This window comes from Triticum dicoccoides, chromosome 4B, assembly GCF_002162155.2.
Source record: "Triticum dicoccoides isolate Atlit2015 ecotype Zavitan chromosome 4B, WEW_v2.0, whole genome shotgun sequence".
Lineage (NCBI taxonomy): Eukaryota > Viridiplantae > Streptophyta > Magnoliopsida > Poales > Poaceae > Triticum > Triticum dicoccoides.
Window position 1 is genome coordinate 12289475 of NC_041387.1, and position 26934 is coordinate 12316408.

A 26934-nucleotide genomic window follows, 5' to 3' on the forward strand; every position below is an offset into this window, starting at 1 on the left:
TGCGAATGTTAAAACAGCACCAACTTGACAAACTATCGTTGTGGTTTTGATGCGTAGGTAAGAACGGTTCTTGCTAAGCCCGTAGCAGCCACGTAAAACTTGCAACAACAAAGTAGAGGACGTCTAACTTGTTTTTGCAGGGCATGTTGTGATGTGATATGGTCAACACGTGATGCTATATTTTATTGTATGAGATGATCATGTTTTGTAATCGAAGTTATCGGCAACTGGCAGGAGCCATATGGTTGTCGCTTTATTATATGAAATACAAACGCCCTGTAATTGCTTTACTTTATCACTAAGCGGTAGCGATAGTCGTAGAAGCAATAGACGGCGTAAACGACAACGGTGCTATGATGGAGATCAAGGTGTCGCGCCGGTGACGATGGTGATCATGGAGGTGCTTTGGAGATGGAGATCACAAGCACGAGATGATGATGGCCATATCATATCACTTATATTGATTGCATGTGATGTTTATCTTTTATGCATCTTATCTTGCTTTGATTGACGATAGCATTATAAGATGATCTCTCACTAAATTTCAAGATAAAAGTGTTCTCCCTGAGTATGCACCGTTGCCAAAGTTCGTCGTTCCCAGACACCACGTGATGATCGGGTGTGATAAGCTCTACGTCCATCTACAATGGGTACAAGCCAGTTTTTGCACACGCAGAATACTCAGGTTAAACTTGACGATCCTAGCATATGCAGATATGGCCTCGGAACACTGAGACCGAAAGGTCGAGCGTGAATCATATAGTAGATATGATCAACATAGTGATGTTCACCATTGAAAACTACTCCATTTCACGTGATGATCGGTTATGGTTTAGTTGATTTGGATCACGTGATCACTTAGATGATTAGAGGGATGTCTATCTAAGTGGTAGTTCTTTAGTAATATGATTAATTGAACTTAAATTTATCATGAACTTAGTACCTGATAGTATCTTGCTTGTCTATGTTGATTGTAGATAGATGGCCCGTGCTGTTGTTCTGTTGAATTTTAATGCGTTCCTTGAGAAAGCAAAGTTGAAAGATGATGGTAGCAATTACACGGACTGGGTCCGTAACTTGAGGATTATCCTCATTGCTGCACAGAAGAATTACGTCCTGGAAGCACCGCTGGGTGCCAGGCCTGTTGCAGGAGCAACACCAGATGTTGTGAACGTCTAGCAGAGCAAAGCTGATGACTACTCGATAGTTCAGTGTGCCATGCTTTACGACTTAGAACCGGGACTTCAACGACGTTTTGAACGTCATGGAGCATATGAGATGTTCCAGGAGTTGAAGTTAATATTTCAAGCAAATGCCCGGATTGAGAGATATGAAGTCTCCAATAAGTTCTATAGCTGCAAGATGGAGGAGAATAGTTCTGTCAGTGAGCATATACTCAAGATGTCTGGGTATAATAATCACTTGATTCAACTGGGAGTTAATCTTTCGGATGATAGCGTCATTGATAGAATTCTCCAATCACTCCCACCAAGCTACAAAAGCTTTGTGATGAACTATAATATGCAAGGGATGGAAAAGACAATTCCCAAGCTCTTCGCAATGCTAAAGGCTGCGGAGGTAGAAATCAAGAAGGAGCATCAAGTGTTGATGTTCGACAAGACCACTAGTTTCAAGAAAAAGGGCAAAGGGAAGAAGAAGGGGAACTTCAAGAAGAATAGCAAGCAAGTTGTTGCTCAGGAGAAGAAACCCAAGTCTGGACCTAAGCCTGAAACTGAGTGCTTCTACTGCAAGCAGACTGGTCACTGGAAGCGGAACTGCCCCAAGTATTTGGCGGATAAGAAGGATGGCAAGGTGAACAAAGGTATATGTGATATACATGTTATTGATGTGTACCTTACTAGAGCTCGCAGTAGCACCTGGGTATTTGATACTGGTTCTGTTGCTATTATTTGCAACTCGAAACAGGGACTACGGATTAAGCGAACACTGGCCAAGGACGAGGTGACGATGCGCGTGGGAAATGGTTCCAAAGTCGATGTGATCGCGGTCGGCACGCTACCTCTACATCTACCTTCGGGATTAGTATTAGACCTAAATAATTATTATTTGGTGCCACTGTTGAGCATGAACATTATATCTGGATCTTGTTTGATGCGAGACGGTTATTCATTTAAATCAGAGAATAATGGTTGTTCATTTATATGAGTAATATCTTTTATGGTCATGCACCCTTGAAGAGTGGTCTATTTTTGATGAATCTCGATAGTAGTGATACACATATTCATAATGTTGAAGCCAAAAGATGCAGAGTTGATAATGATAGTGCAACCTACTTGTGGCACTGCCGTTTGGGTCATATCGGTGTAAAGCGCATGAAGAAACTCCATACTGATGGACTTTTGGAACCACTTGATTATGAATCACTTGGTACTTGCGAACCGTGCCTTATGGGCAAGATGACTAAAACGCCGTTCTCCGGTACAATGGAGAGAGCAACAGATTTATTGGAAATCATACATACAGATGTATGTGGTCCAATGAATGTTGAGGCTCGTGGCGGATATCGTTATTTTCTCACCTTCACAGATGATTTGAGCAGATATGGATATATCCACTTAATGAAACATAAGTCTGAAACATTTGAAAAGTTCAAAGAATTTCAGAGTGAAGTTGAAAATCATCGTAACAAGAAAATAAAGTTTCTACGATCTGATCGTGGAGGAGAATATTTGAGTTACGAGTTTGATCTACATTTGAAACAAAGCGGAATAGTTTCGCAACTCACGCCACCCGGAACACCACTGCGTAATGGTGTGTCCGAACGTCGTAATCGTACTTTACTTGATATGGTGTGATCTATGATGTCTCTTACAGATTTACCGCTGTCATTTTGGGGTTATGATTTAGAGATTGCCGCATTCACGTTAAATAGGGCACCATCAAAATCTGTTGATACGACGCCTTACGAACTGTGGTTTGGCAAGAAACCAAAGTTGTCGTTTCTAAAAGTTTGGGGCTGCGATGCTTATGTGAAAAAGCTTCAACCTGGTAAGCTCGAACCCAAATAAGAGAAATGTGTCTTCATAGGATGCCCAAAGGAAACTGTTGGGTACACCTTCTATCATAGATCCGAAGGCAAGACATTCGTTGCTAAGAATGGATCCTTTCTAGAGAAGGAGTTTCTCTCGAAAGAACTGAGTGGGAGGAAAGTAGAACTTGATGAGGTAACTGTACCTGCTCCCTTATTGGAAAGTAGCTCATCACAGAAATTTGTTCCTGTGAAACCTACACCAATTAGTGAGGAAGTTAATGATGATGATCATGGAACTTCAGATCAAGTTGTTACTGAACCTCATAGATCAACCAGAATAAGATCCGCACCAGAGTGGTACGGTAATCCTATTCTGGAAGTCATGTTACTAGACCATGATGAACCTACAAACTATGAAGAAGCAATGGTGAGCCCAGATTCCGCAAAATGGCTTGAGGCCATAAAATCTGAGATAGGATCCATGTATGAGAACAAAGTGTGGACTTTGGTTGACTTTCCCAATGATCGGCAAACAATTGAAAATAAATGGATCTTCAAGAAGAAGACTGACGCTGACGGTAATATTACTGTCTACAAAGCTCGACTTGTCGCAAAAGGTTTTCGACAAGTTCAAGGGACTGACTACGATGAGACTTTCTCACCCGTAGCGATGCTTAAGTCTGTCCGAATCATGTTAGCGATTGCCACATTTTATGATTATGAAATATGGCAGATGGATGTCAAAACTGCATTCCTGAACGGGTTTCTAGAAGAAGAGTTGTATATGATGCAGCCAGAAGGTTTTGTCAATCCAAAGGGAGCTAACAAAGTGTGCAAGCTCCAGCGATCCATTTATGGACTGGTGCAAGCCTCTCGGAGTTGGAATAAACGCTTTGATAGTGTGATCAAAGCATTTGCTTTTGTACAGACTTTTGGAGAAGCCTGTATTTACAAGAAAGTGAGTGGGAGCTCTGTAGCATTTCTGATATTATATGTGGATGACATATTGCTGATCGGAAATGATATAGAATTTCTGGATAGCATAAAGGGATACTTGAATAAGAGTTTTTCAATGAAAGACCTCGGTGAAGTTGCTTACATATTGGGCATTAAGATCTATAGAGATAGATCAAGACGCTTAATTGGACTTTCACAAAGCACATACCTTGACAAAGTTTTGAAGAAGTTCAAAATGGATCAAGCAAAGAAAGGGTTCTTGCCTGTGTTACAAGGTGTGAAGTTGAGTAAGACTCAAAGCCCGACCACTGCAGAAGATAGAGAGAAGATGAAAGATGTTCCCTATGCTTCAACCATAGGCTCTATCATGTATGCAATGTTGTGTACCAGACCTGATGTGTGCCTTGCTATAAGTCTAGCAGGGAGGTACCAAAGTAATCCAGGAGTGGATCACTGGACAGCGGTCAAGAACATCTTGAAATACCTGAAAAGGACTAAGGATGTGTTTCTCGTATATGGAGGTGACAAAGAGCTCATTGTAAATGGTTACGTTGATGCAAGCTTTGACACTGATCCGGACGATTCTAAATCGCAAACCGGATACGTGTTTACATTGAACGGTGGAGCTGTCAGTTGGTGCAGTTCTAAACAAAGCGTCGTGGCAGGATCTACGTGTGAAGCAGAGTACATAGCTGCTTCGGAAGCAGCAAATGAAGGAGTCTGGATGCAGGAGTTCATATCCGATCTAGGTGTCATACCTAGTGCATCGGGTCCAATGAAAATCTTTTATGGCAATACTGGAGCAATTGCCTTAGCGAAGGAATCCAGATTTCACAAGAGAACCAAGCACATCAAGAGACGCTTCAATTCCATCCGGGATCTAGTCCAGGTGGGAGACATAGAAATTTGCAAGATACATACGGATCTGAATGTTGCAGACCCGTTGACTAAGCCTCTTCCACGAGCAAAACATGATCAACACCAAGACTCCATGGGTGTTAGAATCATTACTGTGTAATCTAGATTATTGACTCTAGTGCAAGTGGGAGACTGAAGGAAATATGCCCTAGAGGCAATAATAAAGTTGTTATTTATTTCCTTATATCATGATAAATGTTAATTATTCATGCTCGAATTGTATTAACCAGAAACATAATACTTGTGTGAATACATAGACAAACAGGGTGTCACTAGTATGCCTCTACTTGACTAGCTCGTTGATCAAAGATGGTTATGTTTCCTGACCATAGACATGTGTTGTCATTTGATTAACGGGATCACATCATTAGGAGAATGATGTCATTGACTTGACCCATTCCGTTAGCTTAGCACTTGATAGTTTAGTATTCTGCTATTGCTTTCTTCATGATTTATACATGTTCCTATGACTATGAGATTATGCAACTCCCATTTACCGGAGGAACACTTTGTGTGCTACCAAACGTCACAACGTAACTGGGTGATTATAAAGGTGCTCTACAGGTGTCTCCGAAGGTACTTGTTGGGTTGGCGTATTTCGAGATTAGGATTTGTCACTCCGATTGTCGGAGAGGTATCTTTGGGCCCACTCGGTAATGCACATCACTTAAGCCTTGCAAGCATTTCAACTAATGAGTTAGTTGCGGTATGATGTATTACGGGACGAGTAAAGAGACTTGCCGGTAACGAGATTGAACTAGGTATGGAGATACCGACGATCGAATCTCGGGCAAGTAACATACCGATGACAAAGGGAACAACGTATGTTGTTATGTGGTTTGATCGATAAAGATCTTCGTAGAATATGTAGGAACCAATATGAGCATCCAGGTTCCGCTATTGGTTATTGACCGGAGACGTGTCTCGGTCATGTCTACATAGTTCTCGAACCCGTAGGGTCCACACGCTTAAAGTTCGGTGACGATCGTAATTAGGGTTTTTGTGTTTTGATGTACGGAAGGTTGTTCGGAGTCCCGGATGTGATCACGGACATGACGAGGAGTCTCGAAATGGTCGAGACATACAGATTGATATATTGGAAGCCTATATTTGGATATCGGAATCGTTCCGGGTGAAATCGGGATTTTACCGGAGTACCGGGGGGTTATCGGAACCCCCCCCCCCTCCGGGGGGGTTAATGGGCCTACATGGGCCCTAAGGGAGAAGAGGAGGGCCGGCCAGGGCAGGCCGCGCGCCCCCTCCCCCCTAGTCCGAATAAGACAAGGAAGGGGGGGTGGCGCCCCCCTTTCCTCTTTCCCCCTTCCCATTTCCTTCTCCAGCAAGGCAAGAGGGGGGAGTCCTACTCCCGGTGGGAGTAGGACTCCTCCAGGCGCACCCCTAGGGGTCGGCCGCACCTTCCCCCTCCCTCCTTTATATACGGGGGCAGGGGGCACCCCATAACACACAAGTTGATCTTCGTGATCGTTCCTTAGCTGTGTGCGGTGCCCCCTCCACCATATTCCACCTCGGTCATTCGTAGCGGTGCTTAGGCGAAGCCCTGCGTCGGTAGAACATCATCACCGTCATCACGCTGTCATGCTGACGAAACTCTCCCTCAACACTCGGCTGGATCGGAGCTCGAGGGACGTCACCGAGTTGAACGTGTGCAGAACTCGGAGGTGTCGTACGTTCGGTACTTGGATCGGTCGGATCGGGAAGACGTACGACTACTTCCTCTATGTTGTGTCAACGCTTCCGTTGCCGGTCTACGAGGGTACATAGACTACACTCTCCCCTCTCGTTGCTATGCATCACCATGATCTTGCGTGTGTGTATGAATTTTTTTGAAATTACTACATTCCCCAACAGCCCTCACAGTCTTAAGACCCCTGTCACTTCATTTCCCCCGGCGCCAAGGAAGGGTCCTTCACCGACGCAGGGTTGCCTACACTCAATAACCTCTTGCAAGGTGGCTTCATACCAGAATCCCCTAAATTAACATTTTTTTCCGTTGGCACTACATGTACATGTATTTCCATTCGCATGGTCAAAATCATATTTCTTCTTATACATTGGGTTGAGTCATGCCTAGTTTTCCCTCCACGACCATGATGATCTTCTACATAAATTTTTTGGGGAGGGTTAGTAAAATCATCGAAGTCTACCAACTCCGATCCATTTGTATCATCTCCATGGCTCATATTCATATGGGGCACATACAAGCTATTAAGCTTCGGTCAAAATATCACAAATCCAAGTGCCCAATTTATCTTAAACCTAGAATCCAAGTAGCAATATCCAAGATGTTCCAATAGACCACCAATACTACACTCATTTCAAGCATACTATACCTGTATAAATTCAATATATCTCACGTTGATAACTCTGCACCCTAAAGTTCTCCAGCTTCAATCTTCAAATGAAGGAATCCAGCACAAATCATAACTATGATCCAACCAAGCCTAGTATCATAGTTATCTAAGTCCAATACACATGAGGAGGGCTAGCAAAATCACCAAAGTCTACCAACTCCGATCCATTGTATCATCACCATGCTCATATCCATATGGGGCACATACAAGCTACTAAGCTTAGGTAAAAATATCACAAATCCAAGTGCCCAAGTTACTTCCAATCTAGAATCCAAGTAGTGCCTCAATCTTCAAAGGAATCTAGCACAAAATCATAACAATGATCCAACCAAGCCTGGTATCATAGCTATCTAAGTCCAATACACATGAGGGCTAGCAAAATCATCAAAGTCTACCAACTCCGATCCATTTGTATCATCTCCATGCTCATATCCATATGGGGCACATACAAGCTACTAAGCTTGGGTAAAAATATCACAAATCCAAGTGCCCAAGTTACCTCCAAGCTAGAATCCAAGTAGTGATATCCAAGATGATCCAATAGTTCACCAATACCACACTCATGCCAATCATATATACCTATATAAATCTGAGATATCTCAAGTTGACCATACTACACCCTAAAGTTCTCCAGCTTCAATCTTCAAAGGAATCTAGCAAAAATCATAGTTATAATCCAACCAAGCCTAGTATCATAGTTATCTAAGTCCAATACATATGGGGAGGGCTAGCAAAATCATCAAAGTCTACCAACTCTGATCCATTTGTATCATCTTCATGCTCATATCCATATATGGGGCACATACAAGCTACTAAGCTTAGGTCAAAATATCACAAATCCAATTGCCCAAGTTACGTCCAACCTAGAATTCAGGTAGTAATATCCAAGATGATCCAATGGGGCATATACAAGCTACTAAGCTTAGGTCAAAATATTACAAATCCAAGTGCCCAAGTTACCTTCAACCTAGAATCCAAGTAGTAATGTCCAAGATGATCTAATAGTCCACCAATACCGCACTCATGCCAACCATACTATACATATATAAATCCGATATATCTTAGGTTGATCATACTACACCCGAAAGTTCTCTAGCTTCAATCTTGAAAGGAAGGAATCTTCCCCGCTTCCCATACGTCATACCCTCGCCACTTGACTCTGGATCTAAAGGCTAACTAACGGCAGCAGCAGTACACTCTCGGCAGCGTTTTCACCCCTACCCACACCTCCCGTGTACTCTCCACTGCCTGCATGTCCGACTAGGTATCATTTCCCTGGCTGCGAGTTACTCGTGTGCTGCCTTGTTCCTACATCATCTGCTCCCATGCAAGTTGTCGCCATAGCTGCAAGCTTGGGCACCGCCCCCGAACTTACCCAAGGACGCTAAGCGCCCAAGTGCACGTCGCTACCTGTCGCCAAGGCTAGGGACTCCTAGCAAGGGAACGTGGGATGCGGAACCAAGTCCGTGACACATAACCCTCAAACAAGGTAAGGACGCAAAGTCGAATCGACGGGAAACGAAGAGTGCAAGAGGTATGAAGAAGCGATGCAAACACTATCAAGAGCAGCATGCCCTGCCATCCTCTGCCTTTTCACTTGAACTTGCAAAGAGGAACCCTGAGCTGAGTCACTCGTCCCAATTTTGCCCTCACAGTCTTAAGACCCATGTCACTTCATTTCCCCCAGCGCCAACGAAGGGTTGCCTACAATCAATTACCTCTTGCAAGGTGGCTTCGTACCAAAATCCCCTAAATTAACTTTTTTTTTCGTTGGCACTGCATGTACATGTATTTCCATTCGCATGGTCAAAATCATATTTCTTCTTATACATTGGGTTGAGTCATGCCTAGTTTTCCCTCCACGGCCATGATGATCTTGTACATAACATTTTTGGGGAGGGTCAGCAAAATCATCGAAGTCTACCAACTCCGATCCATTTGTATCATCTCCGTGGCTCATATTCATATGGGGCACATACAAGCTATTAAGCTTAGGTCAAAATATCACAAATCCAAGTGCCCAAGTTATCTTAAACCTAGAATCCAAGTAGCAATATCCAAGATGATCCAATAGTCCACAAATACCACACTCATTTCAATCATACTATGCCTATATAAATTCGATATATCTCACGATAACTCTACACCCTAAAGTTCTCCAGCTTCAATCTTCAAATGAAGGAATCCAGCACAAATCATAACTATGATCCAACCAAGCCTAGTATCATAGTTATCTAAGTCCAATACACACGAGGAGGGCTAGCAAAATCATCAAAGTCTACCAACTCCGATCCATTTGTATCATCGCCATGCTCATATCCATATGGGGCACATACAAGCTACTAAGCTTAGGTAAAAATATCACGAATCCAAGTGCCCAAGTTACCTCCAACCTAGATTCCAGGTAGTGCCTCAATCTTCAAAGGAATCTAGCACAAAATCATAACTACTAGTGGTTGGGGCACACCCCGAGTGCGCCTCTTGAGAGGAAGCTGGGGCGGTGCCAGGTGGGGCGCCCCTTTCACTTTCTTACCTGTGTACTAAGTACTCTTATTGGGTCAGATTTAGAGCAGTGCAAATGGACTAGGTGATGGCAGGTAGGGAACAACCCTTTCAACTTCTTTTTTAATCTGGATAGCACATACATGTAAATTTTCATAAACTTATTATGTTGATGCATCACATGAGTAAGAACCTAAAATCTCATCAGTGTTTCATCACATCACAGGTAACACACAACAATATAATACCATCAACAAAAGCATCTTGTTGCATGGCAACATAACATACAACAATAGAAATTGCTGCACGTTTCAGCCCTGGCGGCGGCGGCATGCCTCTGATGCCTCCCTTCAACCGCACGGCAAGGAGAGGAACGCTATGAGTTATCGCAAGCGGCAATGAGCCTTTGGGAGATTTCGTCGAGAAAGGCGGCGGAGATGTTGAGCTTCGTCTCGAAGGTCCTAATGGCAGCCCTGATCCTCTCGATGGTGAACGGCTCTGCACCGTTGGCATCATGGGTCCTCAGCTGAACGCACTTCTTCTCATACGACCGCCCGATGCCCCGATGCACTCCCCTGCATGCATATGCACTCCAGTTCATATCTTTGGCTTGAATATAGCACACGCACTACAAAGAGACAACCATTTGATAAGCAAGTTCTAATATCAAGTCAAAGACTATTAACAAAAATAAACACGGTGGTGCCTTTAGGTGTATTTGACAACAAATAATAAGAAATATTAAGTCCAAGTACTCATTAACAAGTCATAAGCAGTTGAGAACTAATCCTAGATCTATCATTGCCATATAAAAAGGATCAGGTGTATTTCCAATAAAGAGTAAACCTGGTTTGTGCAGCTTAGGTAACCAAATAAATTTAGATGGCCACATGCTAAGAATTTTTCACAGATAATTAATATCTGGTAGATATTTGGAACTCTCTCCAAAATGCTGGAAATCAGATGAGTCAGTTTTGCACCTTACTCTCTTCTAACGCAAAAAGAACACTAAAATAGATCTCAGTACCATCGATTAACAATGAACTATTATTTATACTAATCGAGCATTTTCGTTCGGAAATAGACCATTGTATTTGTAAATATACAAAGGGGCATCTGTTGTACTTTGACATTGTACTTATGCAAGGCCTAACTGTTATACTGAAGCATAGTCATAGGTAAGATCAGATGTTAGTCAGCGGGTAATGTGCAGCAACCTACCATTTTAATATAGTTCTGCAGCTAATATTTCAGTTCCCAAACATAGTAAAAAAAATCATCCTAGGCTTGTGGCCCTCCTAAAAGACAATAGAACAAATATTAACATGTTTTGTGCAAGGGCATTCATAGGTAAGATAAGCTTGTCAAAAATGTTTTAACTGTAGAAATAGCATATGTACCCTTTTTAACACTAGCATAACTCTACAAATGTAGTGGAAATAAAGCTCGACACTATAATATGCTCACATTAAGGCTGGAAGCTTTGGTAACTTATCAAACCAAAACAAACAAATTCAATAATGTAATTGCTATATATAGTGGACATAAACCTGACACCTAGTCTACTATGCTGACCTAATAATAAGAAAAATAAGATAAATGAGAGAATCACCTCAAACGACACCTTACTCACAAACTTACCAACAAGGGCATAACCTGAATCAGTAGGAGGACCACAACAAGAAAGATAAGTATGTCTCCAGAGGAGTTGCACCAAAACAAAGTTCAAGAAAAAATATAAATGGAGAAAAAGAAGTGTGTGTGACCCTGTCCATCACTCACATCTAACACACAGACTGAATATAGTCATAGTAACTCGATACATTTATATTGAAAATAACAGAGAAAATGCATTGTAGATTCTGCAAATGCGTGTGCCGCAAACCAAGCTATCTGAGAATCAGGCAATCACTAGTTTACCTAAGTAAGAGGATATGTAATTAATTGTTTGAATTTCTCTGTAGACTTTCATTGCCATGTTTGAAACAATAACTAACACACAAGTGACTGGTATATCTCTCTTCTTCTTATCAGCAAGCACTTCACTAAGATGTATGCAAACCAAAATGCATAGAAATACTACACAACAGCTTTTTCCAAAGGTGAACCATAATGCGTAGAAATGGGAGCGAAGAAAGTGATCATATACCTATGAACACATAAATATCTCATTAGCAGCTGAAAAGAAGCAGTTGCTCGCTGTAGCTTCTAGCCATATATATCCCAGGTGGATGCCTTTGCTTCAAGCAAATCTTTCAGTCCATCACAACTTCCTCAGTTTTTCATTGTAAACCTACATGGAGCAGGCTAGCATAACTGCCAAGTTATTTGGAAGCAACAAGTAAGGAAATAAATGTGAAAACTGATTATTTGCTGCTTCTGATTTAAAGTCAGGAGCTTGTGCATCTCATGTTCTTTCCATCTGCCTTCCTCCTTCAGCTAGTTAATATAACACACCATTCTCACCACAAGTCCTTGAAGAAACCACGAACTTACAAAAAAAAGATCTACAAACCATCAAAGCGAGTGACCCGAAACACTTCCTTTTCACAAGCAGCCTCCAAGGTCTAATGCATTTCTACTTTTCAGAGGTGATCATGTTCAATAACCTCTAAATTTGACGCATCACTATGACGGCCTAGCATAGAATATACACTTCATATTTATCCTTGAAAAATAGACTTGCAAGGCAGATAACTTATTCATACAACTAAACAATTGCTAATCAAAGAACAGGCATCAAATCTTATAACATGAGCGCTTACATCTTTTTCAAAGCCTAGGTTGTTGTTGGCTTTGATCTCCTGAACCCGCTTCTCAAACAGTCGATCTCTCAGCTTCTTTATTATCTCCTCACAACCAGAGGAAGTTAAAACTCATGTCCCTATCCTATGTGTATTAAAAATAATTGTTTGCTTAGTAATCTTTCAGATAATCATATCGTGAAAAGAGAATATCATAGCTCCCACTCCAACCCATATGGAAAAGAAGTAATGCGAAAACAAAACTAAATTGAAGCTTAGGGAAACCAAAGTGTTATTAGTACTACTGGGTTAGTCCGACTACATATAATGCTGGAGTTAGGGAATCAAAACAGAGTAACTGAAGCTTAGTCATTTTGGGCAAAACAAGGATGATAACCCAAGAGGGCAACGCGTAGATCCATCCCGCAGAAACCAAGACCTTCGACAAAAACAATTATTTTTTCCTCCTATAGTTGCATGCATCAGCATCCACAATAACTATTTTTGTATATATAACACAACAGCGTAATATAACTTCAGGGATATGTAAATGGTGCTCAGTAATCTGACACTATCCATCATATCTAATCTGGAAATAGAGAACCATCACTCGTACATAGCATGATATGTTAAAAATCCACATGGACCACTTGCACTCAGAGAACAATTCATATAGAGCTTCAGGTAAAGAAAGAAAGGAAACACCTGATTGGCAGTAACATATGGATACATTACTTTTAGAACAGACTGCTCCATGCCAACTTGTTCTGCTTAGGGACAACTTCACAAATACAATTCATGTTAATATTATAGCTAAGAACAAATTGTTACAAAAGGAGAAGAATCAACACTATATTTCTATTTGATTGTTCTTATTTCAGAGAAAGAGCATAACTACTATGGAAACATAGTAGTACAAACGCTGAATTTTCTCCTGGGTCCTTCAAATAGGAGCATTAATGTGTGACAATGCAGAAAAGGCATCTTTGCTTAATAGGATTAATAAAATAGCAAGTAAAATTCAGTACATACTGAACAAGGGAGCTATTCATCCAGCTTATAGAAAAATGACCTGCACTCTTGAAACAAACTACTGAACAACAAAGAATCGGCTATGACAAGTACATGGAATTCATAATTTCCCAGTTATTGCTTTAGCCCTACATTTATCGACAGGTGAAGTAACAAATCACTGTTTAAGTATCTCAACCAAATTAGAATACAAAAAACTTACAACTTCAGTAGACATACTCAAAAAACTACCAAGAACAGACATTTAATCGTTGAACCATTACCATACAGATGAGGTAGATGAGATCGATGTCTAGAGCTGTGGACACTGAACGAATCCAAATGGGAGTTGTAAAAGATAATTAAATCATGTTCTGTATCACAAAGGCTCTTTTTTATTACATGATGAATCTGCAATACACATTATCAACGAATCATAGGATATATTTGAGATAGTAAATTCACTCTGAACAAAGAGTAAGATCATCCCAAACTGTAAATGTTCTTCAAACTTCAAAACATAAAGGTCCATTTTTTACTGGTTAAACGGGAAGATTTGTGCAGTCTTTTAGATGGTTGTTCAGAGGTTAATTAAATATAAGTATAGTGCAAAAATAGTTTCAGCCGTTGAAATGCAATTATCTCAACTATGAGTCAAAGTAGTCCAGCCACCTGATCTCAGAAACAGAGTCAAAGACCATGGTGCAAACAACTTGTCAATACAAGGATCATAACATCAAACACACGAACACCACCAAATAAATATGGTGAGATCAGCATAGTTCTTCTGAAATTAGTGTGTTTCCTAACAAATAGTCGAAGAATGTAGCAAACTAAAAGGGACATCACCAATTTTAAATGCCTAATTTTAAATGCATATGCAACAGATAGATAGCTACGGTAGGATGAGAGACCAAAGAAAAATAAATAATCTTAGCAAGTTTATATAAAAAGAGAGAAGATGTAAATTGCAGTTTCCTAAAAGTGCAGTAAAAATTAAAGATGGGATTGTCAGTCTAATGGTAGAACGACCAACATCTTTTGGCAACAAATACCTTCCTACAAATTATAGATTTTGATGAAACTAAAGTCAATGGAACCTTAAGCTCCCTCAAGCATGTTAAAAATTGTTTCTTGGAATTGGAAGTCAAAAATTGTTTCTTGGAATTGGAAGTCAAGCACCTCCCACTATGAAGTCTGCCCTGTGTGATCTAAGCACTTCAGGAATCAATCCATATATAACTTTTGCCTCTTTTCATTCTACCATTTAGAGAGAAAACTCAAGAAGTAAAATCCCAGTACATGGAACTTACAAGGGAGTAGCAGCTTCAGATTGGTCGGTCTATCCTCTCGTCACACAGCTGATAATACAATAGGAAAAGGTCTACACCAACAGACAAAGCATAGTGATATGCCACAAAAATCTAACCTATCTTGTGAACAATCAATCAATCACAAAAAGAAGAAAATGAGCCTCACCATATGGTCGCAGCCGAGCAACCACTGTTCGGACAACACCTCCATCTTACCCGTCGTCAGGTATTTGGCCCACTCCAACGCCCTAGAACGACCAACACGATTCACAAGAACCCTACAAAACCAACAAGTTCAAGAATGGGGGCAAGATCTTAGCACAAGATGACCAAAAAATCAGAGGAATCAACGCACCTCAATGCCATCCTCTTGCCCGCGCCCCTCCTCTGCAACTCGCCGCCCGAACGGCACCTCGATGACATCCCCTTCCCCGCCCCGTCTACAGCCATCATGGACGACGGGTGGAACACGAAGACGAGAAGGTTTGGGGAGAAGAGGATCTGAGGAACGCCCCTTCTCCGGTGGCCGGTGTAGGATGAACAGGGATGGGCCGATGGGGCGGGGGCGGCGGCGGCGGCAACCCCAGCTAGCCGCCCACCATGGAGGTTGCGTGGGAGAGATGAGAAGGGAGGGGCTCGAGGCGATTCCCTCTTGCTCGCTGCAACCGTGGTGGGTCACCTTTGTTTTTTGTAGCCAATATAAATCTGGCTGCACAGTAAATCGATTGTCTCTTCCTTCACACATGGCACGCGCGAGCGAGGGGCCTTGATGCGTACGTTAATGTTTTGGATGATCCAACCAAGCCTAGTATCATAGTTATCTAAGTCCAATACACGAGAGCTAGAAAAATCATCAAAGTCTACCAACTCCGATCCATTTGTATCATCTCCATACTCATATCCATATGGGGCACATACAAGCTACTAAGCTTAGGTAAAAATATCACAAATCCAAGTGCCCAAGTTACATCCAACCTAGAATCCAAGTAGTGATATCCAAGATGATCCAATAGCTCACAAATACCACACTCATGCCAATCATATATACCTATATAAATCTGATATATCTCAAGTTGATCATACTACAACCTAAAGTTCTCCAGCTTCAATCTTCAAAGGAATCTAGCAAAAATCATAATTATAATCCAACCAAGCCTAGTATCATAGTTATCTAAGTCCAATACATATGGGCAGGGCTAGCAAAATCATCAAAGTCTACCAACTCCGATCCATTTGTATCATCTCCATGCTCATATCCATATATGGGCACATACAAGCTACTAAGCTTAGGTCAAAATATCACAAATCCAATTGCCCAAGCTACCTCCAACCTAGAATCCAAGTAGTAATATCCAAGATGATCCAATGGGGCATATACAAGCTACTAAGCTTAGGTCAGAATATCACAAATCCAAGTGCCCAAGTTACCTCCAACCTAGAATCCAAGTAGTAATGTCCAAGATGATCTAATAGTCCACCAATACCGCACTCATGCCAACCATACTATACATATATAAATCCGATATATCTTAGGTTGATCATACTACACCCGAAAGTTCTCCAGCTTCAATCTTCAAAGGAAGGAATCTTCCCCGATCCCCTATCATCATACCCTCGCCACTTGACTCTGGATCTAAAGGCTAACTAACGGCAGCAGCAGTACGCTCCCGGCAGCATTTTCACCCTTACCCACACCTCCCGTGTACTCTCCATTGCCTGCATATTCGGCTAGGTATCATTTCCCTGGCTGCGAGTTACTCGTGTGCTGCCTTGTTCCTACATCATCTGCTCCCATGCAAGTTGTCGTCATAGCTGCAAGCTTGGGCACCGGCCCCGAACTTACCCAAGGACGCCAAGCGCCCAAGTGCACGTCGCTACCTGTCGCCAAGGCTAGGGACTCCTAGCAAGGGAACGTGGGATGCGGAACCAAGTCCGTGACACATAACCCTCAAACATGGTAAGGACGCCAAGTCGAATAGACGGGAAACGAAGAGTGCACGAGAGGTATGAAGAAGCGATGCAAACGCTATCAAGAGCAGCACGCCCTGCCATCCTCCGCCTTTTCACTTGAACATGCAAAGAGGAACCCTGAGCTGAGTCACTCGTCCCAATTTTGCCCTCACAGTCTTAAGACCCCTGTCACTACATTTCCCCGGCGCCAAGGATAGGTCCTTCACCAACACAGGGTTGCCTGCACTCAATAACCTCTTGCAAGGTGGCATGTACATGTATTTCCATTCGCATGGTCGAAATCATATTTCTTCTTATACATTGGGTTGAGTCATGCCTAGTTTTCCCTCCACAACCATGATGATCTTGTACATAACATTTTTGGAGAGGGTTAGCAAAATCATCGAAGTCTACCAACTCCGATCCATTTGTATCATCTCCATGGCTCATATTCATATGGGGCACATACAAGCTACTAAGCTCAGGTCAAAATATCACAAATCCAAGTGCCCAAGTTATCTTGTACATAACATTTTTGGGGAGGGTTAGCAAAATCATCGAAGTCTACCAACTCCAATCCATTTGTATCATCTCCATGGCTCATATTCATATGGGGCACATACAAGCTACTAAGCTTAGGTCAAAATATCACAAATCCAATTGCCCAAGTTACCTCCAACCTAGAATCCAAGTAGTAGTATCCAAGATGATCCAATGGGGCATATACAAGCTACTAAGCTTAGGTCAAAATATCACAAATCCAAGTGCCCAAGTTACCTCCAACCTAGAATCCAAGTAGTAATGTCCAAGATGATCTAATAGTCCACCAATACCGCACTCATGCCAATCCACCAATACCGCACTCATGCCAACCATACTATACATATATAAATCCGATATATCTTAGGTTGATCATACTACACCCGAAAGTTCTCTAGCTTCAATCTTGAAAGGAAGGAATCTTCCCCGCTTCCCATACGTCATACCCTCGCCACTTGACTCTGGATCTAAAGGCTAACTAACGGCAGCAGCAGTACGCTCCCGGCAGCGTTTTCACCCCTACCCACACCTCCCGTGTACTCTCCACTGCCTGCATGTCCGGCTAGGTATCATTTCCCTGGCTGCGAGTTACTCGTGTGCTGCCGTGTTCCTACATCATCTGCTCCCATGCAAGTTGTCGCCATAGTTGCAAGCTTGGGCACCGCCCCCGAACTTACCCAAGGACGTCAAGCGCCCAAGTGCACGTCGCTACCTGTCGCCAAGGCTAGGGACTCCTAGCAAGGGAACGTGGGATGCGGAACCAAGTCCGTGACACATAACCCTCAAACAAGGTAAGGACGCCAAGTCGAATAGACGGGAAACGAAGAGTGCACGAGAGGTATGAAGAAGCGATGCAAACGCTATCAAGAGCAGCATGCCCTGCCATCCTCTGCCTTTTCACTTGAACTTGCAAAGAGGAACCCTGAGCTGAGTCACTCGTCCCAAATTTGCCCTCACAGTCTTAAGACCCCTGTCACTTCATTTCCCCCGGTGCCAAGGAAGGGTCCTTCACCAACGCAGGGGTGCCTACACTCAATAACCTCTTGTAAGGTGGCTTCGTACCAAAATCCCCTAAATTAACATTTTTTTCGTTGGCACTGCATGTACATGTATCTCCATTTGCATGGTCAAAATCATATTTCTTATACATTGGGTTGAGTCATGCCTAGTTTTCCCTCCACGACCATGATGATCTTGTACATAACATTTTTGGAGAGGGTTAGCAAAATCATCAGAGTCTACCAACTCCGATCCATTTGTATCATCTCCATGGCTCATATTCATATGGGGCACATACAAGCTACTAAGCTTAGGTCAAAATATCACAAATCCAAGTGCCCAAGTTATCTTGTACATAACATTTTTGGGGAGGGTTAGCAAAATCATCAAAGTCTACCAACTCCGATCCATTTGTATCATCTCCATGGCTCATATTCATATGGGGCACATACAAGCTACTAAGCTTAGGTCAAAATATCACAAATCCAATTGCCCAAGTTACCTCCAACCTAGAATCCAAGTAGTAGTATCCAAGATGATCCAATGGGGCATATACAAGCTACTAAGCTTAGGTCAAAATATCACAAATCCAAGCGCCCAAGTTACCTCCAACCTAGAATCCAAGTAGTAATGTCCAAGATGACCTAATAGTCCACCAATACCGCACTCATGCCAATCCACCAATACCGCACTCATGCCAACCATACTATACATATATAAATCCGATATATCTTAGGTTGATCATACTACACCCGAAAGTTCTCTAGCTTCAATCTTCAAAGGAAGGAATCTTCCCCGCTTCCCTTATCGTCATACCCTCGCCACTTGACTCTGGATCTAAAGGCTAACTAACGACAGCAGCAGTACGCTCCCGGCAGCGTTTTCACACTACCCACACCTCCCGTGTACTCTCCACTGCCTGCATGTCCGGCTAGGTATCATTTCCCTGGCTGCGAGTTACTCGTGTGCTGCCTTGTTACTACATCATTTGCTCCCATGCAAGTTGTCGCCATAGTTGCAAGCTTGGGCACCGCCCCCGAACTTACCCAAGGACGTCAAGCGCCCAAGTGCACGTCGCTACCTGTCGCCAAGGCTAGGGACTCCTAGCAAGGGAACGTGGGATGCGGAACCAAGTCCGTGACACATAACCCTCAAACAAGGTAAGGACGCCAAGTCGAATAGACGGGAAACGAAGAGTGCACGAGAGGTATGAAGAAGCGATGCAAACGCTATCAAGAGCAGCACGCCCTGCCATCCTCTGCCTTTTCACTTGAACTTGCAAAGAGGAACCCTGAGCTGAGTCACTCGTCCCAATTTTGCCCTCACAGTCTTAAGACCCCTGTCACTTCATTTCCCCCGACGCCAAGGAAGGGTCCTTCACCAACGCAGGGTTGCCTACACTCAATAACCTCTTGCAAGGTGGCTTCGTACCAAAATCCCCTAAATTAACATTTTTTTCGTTGGCACTGCATGTACATGTATCTCCATTTGCATGGTCAAAATCATATTTCTTCTTATACATTGGGTTGAGTCATGCCTAGTTTTCCCTCCACGACCATGATGATCTTGTACATAACATTTTTGGAGAGGGTTAGCAAAATCATCGAAGTCTACCAACTCCGATCCATTTGTATCATCTCCATGGCTCATATTCATATGGGGCACATACAAGCTACTAAGCTTAGGTCAAAATATCACAAATCCAAGTGCCCAAGTTATCTTAAACCTAGAATCCAATTAGCGATATCCAAGATGATCCAATAGACCACCAATACCACACTCATTTCAATCATACTATACCTATATAAATTCGATATATCTCACGTTGATAACTCTACACCCTAAAGTTCTCCAGCTTCAATCTTCAAATTAAGGAATCCAACACAAATCATAACTATGATCCAACCAAGCCTAGTATCATAGTTATCTAAGTCCAATACACATGAGGAGGGCTAGCAAAATCATCAAAGTCTACCAACTCCGATCCATTTGTATCATCGCCATGCTCATATCCATATGGGGCACATACAAGCTACTAAGCTTAGGTAAAGAATATCACAAATCCAACTGCCCAAGTTACCTCCAACCTAGATTCCAGGTAGTGCCTCAATCTTCAAAGGAATCTAGCACAAAATCTCCATGATCCAACCAAGCCTAGTATCATAGTTATCTAAGTCCAATACACGAGAGCTAGCAAAATCATCAAAGTCTACCAACTCCGATCCATTTGTATCATCTCCATGCTCATATCCATATGGGGCACATACAAGCTACTAAGCTTAGGTAAAAATATCACAAATCCAAGTGCCCAAGTTACATCCAACCTAGAATCCAAGTAGTGATATCCAAGATGATCCAATAGCTCGCCAATACCACACTCATGCCAATCATATATACCTATATAAATCTGATATATCTCAAGTTGATCATACTACACCCTAAAGTTCTCCAGCTTCAATCTTCAAAGGAATCTAGCAAAAATCATAGTTATAATCCAACCAAGCCTAGTATCATAGTTATCTAAGTCCAATACATATGGGCAGGGCTAGCAAAATCATCAAAGTCTACCAACTCCGATCCATTTGTATCATCTCCATGCTCATATCCATATATGGGCACATACAAGCTACTAAGCTTAGGTCAAAATATCACAAATCCAATTGCCCAAGCTACCTCCAACCTAGAATCCAAGTAGTAGTATCCAAGATGATCCAATGGGGCATATACAAGCTACTAAGCTTAGGTCAAAATATCACAAATCCAAGTGCCCAAGTTACCTCCAACCTAGAATCCAAGTAGTAATGTCCAAGATGATCTAATAGTCCACCAATACCGCACTCATGCCAACCATACTATACATATATAAATCCGATATATCTTAGGTTGATCATACTACACCCAAAAGTTCCCCAGCTTCAATCTTCAAAGGAAGGAATCTTCCCCGCTTCCCCTATCGTCATACCCTCGCCACTTGACTCTGGATCTAAAGGCTAACTAACGGCAGCAGCAGTACGCTCTCGGCAGCGTTTTCACCCCTACCCACACCTCCCGTGTACTCTCCATTGCCTGCATGTTCGGCTGGGTATCATTTCCCTGGCTGCGAGTTACTCGTGTGCTGCCTTGTTCCTACATCATCTGCTCCCATGCAAGTTGTCGCCATAGCTGCAAGCTTGGGCACCGACCCCGAACTTACCCAAGGAGGCCAAGCGCCCAAGTGCACGTCGCTACCTGTCGCCAAGGCAAGGGACTCCTAGCAAGGGAACGTGGGATGCGGAACCAAGTCCGTGACACATAACCCTCAAACATGGTAAGGACGCCAAGTCGAATAGACGGGAAACGAAGAGTGCACGAGAGGTATGAAGAAGCGATGCAAACGCTATCAAGAGCAGCACGCCCTGCCATCCTCCGCCTTTTCACTTGAACATGCAAAGAGGAACCCTGAGCTGAGTCACTCGTCCCAATTTTGTCCTAACAGTCTTAAGACCCCTGTCACTTCATTTCCCTGGTGCCAAGGATGGGTCCTTCACCAACACAGGGTTGCCTGCACTCAATAACCTCTTGCAAGGTGGCATGTACATGTATTTCCATTCGCATGGTCAAAATCATATTTCTTCTTGTACATTGGGTTGAGTCATGCCTAGTTTTCCCTCCACAACCATGATGATCTTGTACATAACATTTTTGGAGAGGGTTAGCAAAATCATCGAAGTCTACCAACTCCGATCCATTTGTATCATCTCCATGGCTCATATTCATATGGGGCACATACAAGCCACTAAGCTTAGGTCAAAATATCACAAATCCAAGTGCCCAAGTTATCTTGTAAATAACATTTTTGCGGAGGGTTAGCAAAATCATCGAAGTCTACCAACTCCGATCCATTTGTATCATCTCCATGGCTCATATTCATATGGGGCACATACAAGCTACTAAGCTTAGGTCAAAATATCACAAATCCAAGTGCCCAAGTTATCTTGTACATAACATTTTTGGGGAGGGTTAGCAAAATCATCGAAGTCTACCAACTCCGATCCATTTGTATCATCTCCATGGCTCATATTCATATGGGGCACATACAAGCTACTAAGCTTAGATCAAAATATCACAAATCCAATTGCCCGAGTTACCTCCAACCTAGAATCCAAGTAGTAATATCCAAGATGATCCAATGGGGCATATACAAGCTACTAAGCTTAGGTCAAAATATCACAAATCCAAGTGCCCAAGTTACCTCCAACCTAGAATCCAAGTAGTAATGTCCAAGATGATCTAATAGTCCACCAATACCGCACTCATGCCAATCCACCAATACCGCACTCATGCCAACCATACTATACATATATAAATCTGATATATCTTAGGTTGATCATACTACACCCGAAAGTTCTCTAGCTTCAATCTTCAAAGGAAGGAATCTTCCCCGCTTCCACTATCGTCATACCCTCGCCACTTGACTCTGGATCTAAAGACTAACTAACGGGAGCAGCAGTACGCTCCCGGCAGCGTTTTCACCCCTACCCACACCTCCCGTGTACTCTCCACTGCCTGCATGTCCGGCTAGGTATCATTTCCCTGGCTGCGAGTTACTCATGTGCTGCCTTGTTCCTACATCATCTGCTCCCATGCAAGTTGTCGCCATAGTTGCAAGCTTGGGCACCGCCCCTTACCCAAGGACATCAAGCGCCCAAGTGCACGTCGCTACCTGTCGCCAAGGCTAGGGACTCCTAGCAAGGGAACGTGGGATGCGGAACCAAGTCCGTGACACATAACCCTCAAACAAGGTAAGGACGCCAAGTCGAATAGACGGGAAACGAAGAGTGCACGAGAGGTATGAAGAAGTGATGCAAACGCTATCAAGAGCTGCACGCCCTGCCATCCTCTGCCTTTTCACTTGAACTTGCAAAGAGGGACCCTGAGCTGAGTCACTCGTCCAAATTTTGCCCTCACAGTCTTAAGACCCCTGTCACTTCATTTCCCCCGGCGCCAAGGAAGGGTCCTTCACCAACGCAGGGTTGCCTGCACTCAATAACCTCTTGCAAGGTGGCTTCGTACCAAAATCCCCTAAATTAACATTTTTTCCGTCGGCACTGCATGTACATGTATTTCCATTCGCATGGTCAAAATCATATTTCTTCTTATACATTGGGTTGAGTCATGCCTAGTTTTCCCTCCACGACCATGATGATCTTGTACATAACATTTTTGGGGAGGGTTAGCAAAATCATCGAAGTCTACCAACTCTGATCCATTTGTATCATCTCCATGGCTCATATTCATATGGGGCACATACAAGCTATTAAGCTTAGGTCAAAATATCACAAATCCAAGTGCCCAAGTGATCTTAAACCTAGAATCCAAGTAGCAACATCCAAGATGATCCAATAGTCCACCAATACCACACTCATTTCAATCATACTATACCGATATAAATTCGATATATCTCACGTTGATAACTCTACACCCTAAAGTTCTCCAGCTTCAATCTTCAAATGAAGGAATCCAACACAAATCATAACTATGATCCAACCACGCCTAGTATCATAGTTATCTAAGTCCAATACACATGAGGAGGCCTAGCAAAATCATCAAAGTCTACCAACTCCGATCTATTTGTATCATCGCCATGCTCATATCCATATGGGGCACATACAAGCTACTAAGCTTAGGTAAAAAATATCACAAATCCAAGTGCCCAAATTACCTCCAACCTAGATTCCAAGTAGTGCCTCAATCTTCAAAGGAATCTAGCACAAAATCATAACTATGATCCAACCAAGCCTAGTATCATAGTTATCTAAGTCCAATACACGAGAGCTAGCAAAATCATCAAAGTCTACCAACTCCGATCCATTTGTATCATCTCCATGCTCATATCCATATGGGGCACATACAGGCTACTAAGCTTAGGTAAAAATATCACAAATCCAAGTGCCCAAGTTACATCCAACCTAGAATCCAAGTAGTGATATCCAAGATGATCCAATAGCTCGCCAATACCACACTCATGCCAATCATATATACCTATATAAATCTGATATATCTCAAGTTGATCATACTACACCCTAAAGTTCTCCAGCTTCAATCTTCAAAGGAATCTAGCAAAAATCATAATTATAATCCAACCAAGCCTAGTATCATAGTTATCTAAGTCCCATACATATGGGGAGGGCTAGCAAAATCATCAAAGTCTACCAACTCCGATCCATTTGTATCATCTCCATGCTCATATCCATATATGGGGCATATACAAGCTACTAAGCTTAGGTCAAAATATCACAAATCCAATTGCCCAAGTTACCTCCAACCTAGAATCCAAGTAGTAATATCCAAGATGATCCAATGGAGCATATACAAGCTACTAAGCTTAGGTCAAAATATCACAAATCCAAGTGCCCAAGTTACCTCCAAACCTAGAATCCAACTAGTAATGTCCAAGATGATCTAATAGTCCACCAATACCACACTCATGCCAACCATACTATACATATATAAATCCGATATATCTTAGGTTGATCATAACCCTCAAACAAGGTAAGGACGCCAAGTCGAATAGACGGGAAACGAAGAGTGCACAAGAGGTATGAAGAAGCAATGCAAACGCTATCAAGAGCAGCACGCCCTGCCATCCTCTGCCTTTTCACTTGAACTTGCAAAGAGGAACCCTGAGCTGAGTCACTCGTCCCAATTTTGCCCTCACAGTCTTAAGACCCCTGTCACTTCATTTCCCCCGGCGCCAAGGAAGGGTCCTTCACCAACACAGGGTTGCCTGCACTCAATAACCTCTTGCAAGGTGGCTTCGTACCAAAATCCCCTAAATAACTCCGATCCATTTATCATCTACATGCCCATATCCATAAGCTTAGGTCAAAATATCACAAATCCAAGTGCCCAAGTTACCTCCAACCTAGAATCCAAGTAGTAATATCCAAGATGATCCAATAGTCCACCAATACCACACTCATGCCAATCATACTATATACCTATATAAATCCGATATATCTCAGGTTGATCATACTACACCCTAAAGTTCTCCAGCTTCAATCTTCAAAGGAATCTAGCACAAATCATAATTATGACCCAACCAAGCCTAGTAACAAACCCACATGCAGATACCAGATTTGCCCACAACCGTCCACCGTCATGACTGACAGACATATGTTTGTACGGTGGCAAATGATGCCTTTCTCCTCCCAGTGACATCTGCTCGCCTTCCCCAATTGCCATCCCCTCGACATTTGTCTCCACGTACAACAAACGACGACAACGACAATCCGCTCCCAACAATGTTTTCATACCTTCCGCCACACCTCACATGTACTCTCTGCTCCCTACCAGTCCAGCTGGGCATCCTTCGCCTGACTTTGGGCTGCTATGTGTGACGCCTCAATCCCAAATCTTGTGTTACCTGCTGCGCGCCGCCATAGCCGCACAGGCAGTCGACACCGCAATGGCCCTCTAAATTCTCATGTACATGTTCTTACTGCTAATGATACTTAACCGGCAGCTCATTTCAGGAGGTTAGATTTTTAATTTGGTTGTAGGGTCATTCTCAACTTCGACTCTTGTTCCAATTTAGGATCGGCACACGGGTTCTCTACTTGGTGTTGGCCCTTAGCGCTGAGTCACACGCCCTCTGGAGTGTGCCAGGCTTCGTCTTCCCTCCGCTACCACCGCCGCCAGTCTCTTCGACTCACTTGCCTCGTCTACCCACTCGTTCTGGCATGATCGCCGTAGTCGCATGTGTGGTTCTTGACTCATCCTTAGTTCGACGTGGTCTCCTTGGATCTGTCTCTGGTAATGTGTCTTTAGACAGTCAAGATTGTTAGTTGGGTAAACACGTTCAATTACCTTATCCTTAGAGCGAGACTCTGTCTCGGCGTCCTTTCGATCTTGTTCACTCTGATGTTTGGGATCGAGCTGCCTTTGCCTTGAAAGGAGGCCATCGCCACTATATTATCTTTATAATGATTTCTCTCGACACAAGTCGATATATTTTATGCCTTCTTGTAGTGAGGTCTATCTGTAAGAAATTTGCCGCCTTGGTTCATACTCAGTTTTCCACTCATACCCATGCCTTTCGTGTATATCCCTCATTTGCTGCACGAATTCCTTGTTGAGAAAAGCATATTGCTCAGTTCTCGTCTTGTGCTCGTGGTCAGAATGGTGTTGCTAAGCGCAAGCATCGCCGCCTTCATGAGGCGGCTAGTGCGTTGATGATCGTAGCCACCTATCTCATCAATAGTCATCCCTCCTTTGCTCTACATGGTGATAATCCAAGCGTTTTGTGGGCCCCTGACAACTCCCTTCGCCCGGAATTGCTTGTCGCACAAATGGATAAAAATGAATGTATCTTGAACGGAAATATGTCTACATACATCCATTTCTCCGACAAGTATTTTCGGACGGATGGATTACTAAACACTTTGGTTGTGTTTGCTACGTTCTTCACGCACCAAACTGTCCGATCAATCTATTGAATGCCTTCTTAGGTTACAGTGATGAGGACAAGGGCTATCGGTGTTGGGATCTTGTCAGTCGTCAGATGTGCATTTCTCAAGATGTGACTTCTCATTGAATCTCGTCCTTTTTATGCACATCCATCCTCTGCTCTCCCCCCCCCCCTCCCCCACAATGGA

At 42.9% G+C, this 26934-nt stretch overlaps 1 protein-coding gene across 22 annotated transcripts in view; it reads right to left on the bottom strand.

Moving 5' to 3' along the window:
• Nucleotides 1-9830: 9830 nt before the first annotated feature.
• LOC119294577 overlaps nt 9831-26934 on the bottom strand; it is a 22756-nt gene continuing 5652 nt past the window's right edge. For 2 of the 22 annotated variants that reach the window (XR_005143458.1, XR_005143457.1), the window contains exons 5-9: nt 14976-15087; nt 14810-14880; nt 12507-13907; nt 11891-12034; nt 9831-10316 (exon numbers count right to left, since the gene is read on the bottom strand). The gene's annotated coding sequence lies outside the window, so the exon portion shown is untranslated. Of the gene's footprint in view, nt 10370-10962; nt 11040-11353; nt 11398-11890; nt 12049-12506; nt 13908-14809; nt 14881-14975; nt 15088-15164; nt 26914-26934 lie in introns of those variants that run through there. The other 20 variants (XR_005143470.1, XR_005143467.1, XR_005143464.1 and 17 more) reach the window with 20 other exon arrangements.